Source organism: Mus caroli, chromosome 13, assembly GCF_900094665.2.
Source record: "Mus caroli chromosome 13, CAROLI_EIJ_v1.1, whole genome shotgun sequence".
NCBI lineage: Eukaryota > Metazoa > Chordata > Mammalia > Rodentia > Muridae > Mus > Mus caroli.
The window spans coordinates 30,038,387-30,044,803 of NC_034582.1; positions in this window are offsets into that span (position 1 = coordinate 30,038,387).

Here is a 6,417-nt window from a genome sequence, read left to right on the forward strand (position 1 = left end):
CCATACCACAGATGTTGCTCATCAACAAACAACATTTTATGTTCACTAAGTGCATATTGTATCCTAAATACTGGTTCTGGTCTAAACCTGCTTTAGCTGATTCAATTAATCTTGTAACTCTGAGCTCATATCCACTTTTGCAGATTAGAAGACTAAAGTTCAGGGTGTTCATTCAGCCAAGTCATTTGAAGAAACGTTAGTAGAAGAGTAACTTCACCAACAGTAGGAAGAGATGGTGCTGTGAACAAATAAAGTGACATACAGGAGGGAGGATTTGTTTTGGCTTAAGTTTTGAGTGGGTACAGTCCATCATGGCAGAGAAGACTTGAACCTCAAGTGTCTTGGTCCATAGCATGATCAGGAAGCAGGGGAAAGCTCATGTCACTATCTATTTGAAGTTCTTATTTTCCCCTTTTTATTCCATTTAAATGGACCTGGCCCAAGCAATAATGCTCCCCACATTCAAGATAGGTCTTCACCCCCTCAGACAATGCTCTAAGAAACATTCTCATAGACACACCCAAAGATGTGCCTTACTGAAGACCTATGTATTGCTGAATCTATGTTACTGAACATAACCATCACAGGCACCTAGTAAGTTAAAATCTGAAAAAGAAAAATAAGAGGAAAATCAAATAGTCCTTTGGTATATATGCAAGAAAGGGTTGCCTCTAGTATCTTCCATGGGCACCCAAACTACTTAAATCTGTCATATAAAATAATGTAGTTGCTGTATGTAAGCTATGCCTATCCTGTATATATGAACCATTTCTGACTTGTGATGTCCAACACAATGAGAGGTGTGAATAGTTGTCGCAGGGTATTGCTTAGGGAGTAATACAAGAAGAACTTAAACACATTCAGTAAAGATTCAGTTTGATTTGGAGTAATTTTTTAATCTGATTTTCATTGAATCTGCAGGTGTGGGAAACCAGTGGCTAAAGGTGATTACAGATGATTGAAGACAATCGATCATACTGAGAGGAAGAGAACTATTTTAGTGGAACACAGGGAGGAAATTACCTACTTTTAACTTATACTATTTTTAGTTGGTGTATGTCCTTATTTCTTCTTCCCTCTAGAGAGAGGCTGGGAACATAGGGACCCCTAATGAAGTGGCAGTACTCTGAGGCTTTGGTGTCACTCTGGGCACTGTCTCTAACACAAGCATCTTGGAGAGGTAGTTAGTTCACACCTGAGATGCATCTGCTGGAAGGATCTCACAGCTGAATGATTTTTCGGTTAAGCAACTGAGCAGCCCAGAGGTACAACACAAAGCCCTCTGCATGAAAAAGGGAGATTGGCAAGTAATTCTCCATTTCATCAGAAACAGAGAACTCAAAGATGAGTCTGAAATAATTCCTCTGTGAAGATGGCTATGAAGATTTTTATAACCAACTGTGGTATCACTTAAATAAGGTTTAACTCCACTAAACCTCACGCCGGGGTCTCCTGCCTTGTCAGTCCTCATGTGGGGAGTGGATGGGGTTTGATCTATGGAGATGGCATCCCCATGAATAGATTGCTTCCATTTTGGGAGTGGGTGAGCTCTCCCTCTCTCAGGGCTGTGTTAATCACCTTGCCAAGGTTGCTCTGAAGCGTATTATTCTGAGTATTTGTCTCCATAAGTGCCTGCTCACCTGCACTCCTCATGCCCAAGCCTTCATCAGAAGCTGAGCACATACAGCTATCCCATCTTGGATTCACCTACCTTCAAAGCTGTAAGCAAAACAAAACTTCTCCTGAGTTACCCAGTCAGAATGTTTGAGCTGGGTGATAGGAAGGAAGGCTATGACTGCCTTTTGGGCATGGCACAGCCATTGTACTCCTGGGCTCACAGCAGGTATGGTTGCCTGCACAAGACTGGGCCTGTCAATATTCGGTCATGGATGAGGAAGAAACTCATGGGACCTGACCACTTTCTTCTCAACTTTTCCCTGGGAGGCACAAGTGAACAGGCCTCCACCAAGCACTGCTTGCATGGTGTACTGAGCCACCAAAGACCAAAGATCCAGTACTACAGATCGTAGACTGAGACTTGTGAAACTCTGAGGCAAAGTAAATCTTCCTTCTCTTACGCCGACCATCTCAGGTATCTAATGTGGCAGTGACCATTGACAGTCGACTGGAATTCCGACCTTGCTATTTTATTTTTACTTTGATGATCATAACCATTATCCTCAAAGCCTTTTGTAGTCTCTCCCGCTGTTCAGTCATCGGCAACCCACCTGCCTCTGCCCCTGCCCCTGCCCCTGCCCCTGCCCCTGCCCCTGCCCCTGCCCCTGCCCCTGCCCCAGCAACTGCTGGTCTTTCTGTTACTGTAAATTAGTCTGCCTTATCTAAAACTCTCTTCAGATGAACTTAGTAATATTTTGTCTGAATTCTTTCACTCAGCCCAGTTATTTTAAGATTCATCCATGTTGTGTGTGTTAATAATTCATTTTTTATTAAATATTAAGAAACAAAGGCAAATGGGCAATTAGCTGATATGAAGATCCCACTCTGAAGAGTTCTTGAAAGGGCCTGATGCAAGCTCAGGGAAGTTAGCCACATGGACTGTGTTTTCTGCTCTCACTGGATCTGATCCTACAATGACACCCAAGCCAGCCACTCAGGACATGGTTAATGAGCATGTGCCCTGTGCCAGGCAAGGCAAGATCAAGCAAGCCAAGTCAAAACTCAAGGAGACACAAGGTTGATGACAGGGAAATAGCACAGTTAGTGAGAGCTAGGGAGATCTCCTGAACAAAGTGAATATTACATTACTTGCTGCATAACAAATTACTCCCACACACATTAGCAACTTAATAAACAAGAGCATTTCTTATCATCTGCTTTCTGAGTGTCAGGATCCTAAGGCAGTTTGGTTATAGAGTGGCTCTGGCTCAGTGTTGGTAAGGAAGCTGAAGTTAAACAGATGGCCAGCTAGAAGATCTGCTGCCAAGCTCACTTGAACCACAGCTGGAATCCTCAGGTATTCACAGACTTTTGTGCCAGAGACTTTAGTATATTGTCACATGAAGAGTCATTATGGCACACATCTAGCTTCTCATAGTATGAACTGAAAGATAGAAGCCATGGGCTTTTTAACAATTTAACCCTGGAAGGGATGTCCAATTGTTAGCACTGGTCACAAAGACAAACCCAAATAGAAATGAACAAGGGGTAGCATGCAATGTGGGTGCCAGGATGGGGCCAGCTTAGAGAATAGCTAACAGAAAAATTGACTATGAGTGCATGTGTCATTCAGCCATAGCACTTGATTCAAATGTTTTCTGTATGAATGGAGACTTCATGTGACTTAATCTGACAGGGTCTTTTAAAATATCACAATGGCTTTTAATGTGACACATTGCTGATAAGAGACAGGGTGAATATCATCACCGTACATCACATTCACCCCCATTTGCTTATTTGCATGTCATAGATTTGTTCCACTAAGGCAGCTGCCTGGTTACCATGGCAACAGCTCAGAGGTAAATTTCCCTCAAGCACAAAGGCAATGTGAAGAGTAAAATTGAAGAGATTTGAAACAAAGAACAAAAAAAAATTATCTTTGCTTGCGCAAATGAACCTGATAAATTTTAAATTATTCAATAAGATCCAAAAGGAGAGCCCCCCCCCAAGATGTTATATATGGCTAAGACATTATGTATGGCTTTATTTCAACTTAATAGAAATGCTTTAAAATCTTCCAATCTTACCAGAAAATACTTTTAAACACTCACAGAATATTATTATTTCAGAAATTGGAATATGAAACTGGGTGGGTGGGTAAATATAAGAGTGGAACGTAGAAGGAAGAACTTGGCATGAGGAGATATGAGAAGGAATTGACCCTAGATTAGCTGTCCAAAAATTATTTGGCTCACTGGTTACTGTGCAGTGAGGCTTCAGCTAAGTCAGGGACACTCTCAGAGTCATGGCCACTTGGCCTTGATCTTTGCCCCAAAGTGATTTGATGATGCCAATCATGTATTTTGGTGCTTTCAAATGGAAGACTGCATGCCCTGAAAGACATAAGCGAGCTCAGAGCAACCTTCCTAACACTCTCTGCTTGTTCATCCATATTGAAAGAAAGAACAGGGATTGAACCATCCATGTGAAACCAGTTCATTGCAAAATACTCTTACAATGAATGGGTATTTGACAGTTTTAGCAAACCTACATAGAAACCTCTCCCACATGTCAGCTCAAGACTTTCCTGGAGCAATTGATTCTCATGCTCCTTCCAAAGTTCTGTTATCAAGTAAGTAAGAAGGCAGCTATTCAGGATTGGTGATATAAACCAGTAATCCCAGCATTTCTACTAAGTTGAGGGAGGAAGATCATGATTTGGGGGTTAGCCTGGGTTATATAGCAACATATAGCCTGCGTCAGGAAAACAAAATGAACAAGGATGACTAACGCTGCCCAACATGCTCATTAAAACCTCCAGCTATCCCTGACAGTTGATTTATTCTATTGTGATTTTTGTCCTTTATTGCTTTGTGTACTTTGAAGGTTGTTTTAAAAAGTATGAAAACATTGCCCAGTTCTTTTTACAAAGTCACTGATACCCAGACACCTAAACCACCTAAAGACCCAACAAAGAAAGACAATTACAGATGAATTTTCCTTATGAACATAAATGTGAAAATTCTCTATAAAATATTTTAAACCAAATCCAACAATACAGCAAAAAGATCATCCACCACGATCAAGTAGGCTTCATTCTAGAGATACAGAGATGGTTCAACAAATGTAAATTGATAAATGCAATGTACCATATAAATAGAATGAAAGATAAAAGCCACATGATCATCTCATCAGACACAGAAAAGGCCTTTAACAAAATCCAACACCCCTTCATGATAAAAGTCCTGCAGAGATTAGAGAACTAGGAACATGTGTTAAAATAAAAACACAAATTTATAGCCAAAATGGAGACATAAACCTAAATGGAGACAAACTCACTAAAGTCTGGAATGAGATAAGATTGCCCACTTCCTTCATTCCTATTCAATTGTAGTACTAGAAGTCTTTGCTAGAGCAATAAGACAACTGAAGGAGGTCAAGGGCATACAAATAGGAAGAAATCAAAGTTTTATTTGCAGATGATGTGATTGTATACACAAGTGACCCTGAAAATTCTACCAGAAAACTCCTACAGCTGATAAACACTTTCAACAAAGTATCAGGATATGGAAGCACCCACACTTACTTACCAGGCTAAGGTTTCCTGATATGTCCACAAGAAATTAAACCAATCCCTGTTGGAGGATCCCCAGAAAAACTGAGGCTGTGACAATTTTATTGAGAGCAATCAGACATTTTCTACCTTTATATGAGATAGAATATAATGGCAATTGCCAGGATTAATACAGTTGTAGTTTCAAGAATACAAGGATATTTGCAAACTACAGAGGCTATACAATATAAATGTCTAAGACCAGTTGTCCTATCAAGATTCCATGCTCCCTTGACTACTAAGGGAACATACAGAGAAACACAAAGGGGCCTAAAGGCTTCACCTGGGGAAGCATGTTGGTCTCTTAGGAACTGGGATTCCCTAGGAGCCACAGACTCTAACCTAAAAAAATCTATGACACATGCCTCTCAAATCAGCTAGGCCAAGCCAACTCCATGGTTCCCTGCATGGGCACAAAATTAATATGCACAAATCAGTAGCCTTCCTCTATACAAATGGCAAATGGATTGGGAGGAAAAATAAGGGAAACATCATCTTTCACAAAAGCCAAGCAAGTGAAAAAGGCTTGTATGCTAAAAGTTTTAAGAGGTTTTTAAAAAAGAAATAGAAAAGATAACAGAAAAAACTCTCTCGTGCTCATGGATTGGTAGGCTTGATATAGTCAAAAAGGTTAGCCGAGTGTGGTGTCGCACGACTTTAATCCCAGCACTCGGGAGGCAGAGGCAGGCAGATTTTTGAGTTCAAGGCCAGCCTGGTCTACAAAGTGAGTTCCAGGACAGCCAGGGCTACACAGAGAAACCCTGTCTCGATAAACCGAAAAAAAAAAAGTCATCCTACCAAAAGTAGTCTGCAGATTAAATGCAATCCCATCAAAATTCAAACACAATTCTTTAAAGATCGTAAAAGGATAATTTTCAACTTCATAAGGAAATGCACTTTTAAAAACCAGGATATCTAAATAAATAATCTTGAATAATGAAAGAATTTCTAAAGGTATCACCATCCCTGATCTCAAATTGTACTATAAGCAATTGTAACAAAATCAGCAAGATATTGGCACAGAAACAGACACGTTGATCAATGGGATCTAATTGAGACCAAGAAGTAACTCCATACACCTTTGGGAACCTGATTTTTTTTATTATAATTAGATATTTTCTTTACTTACATTTCAAATGCTATCCCAAAAGTTCTCTATACCCTCCCTCCCTCCCTCCCTCCCTCCC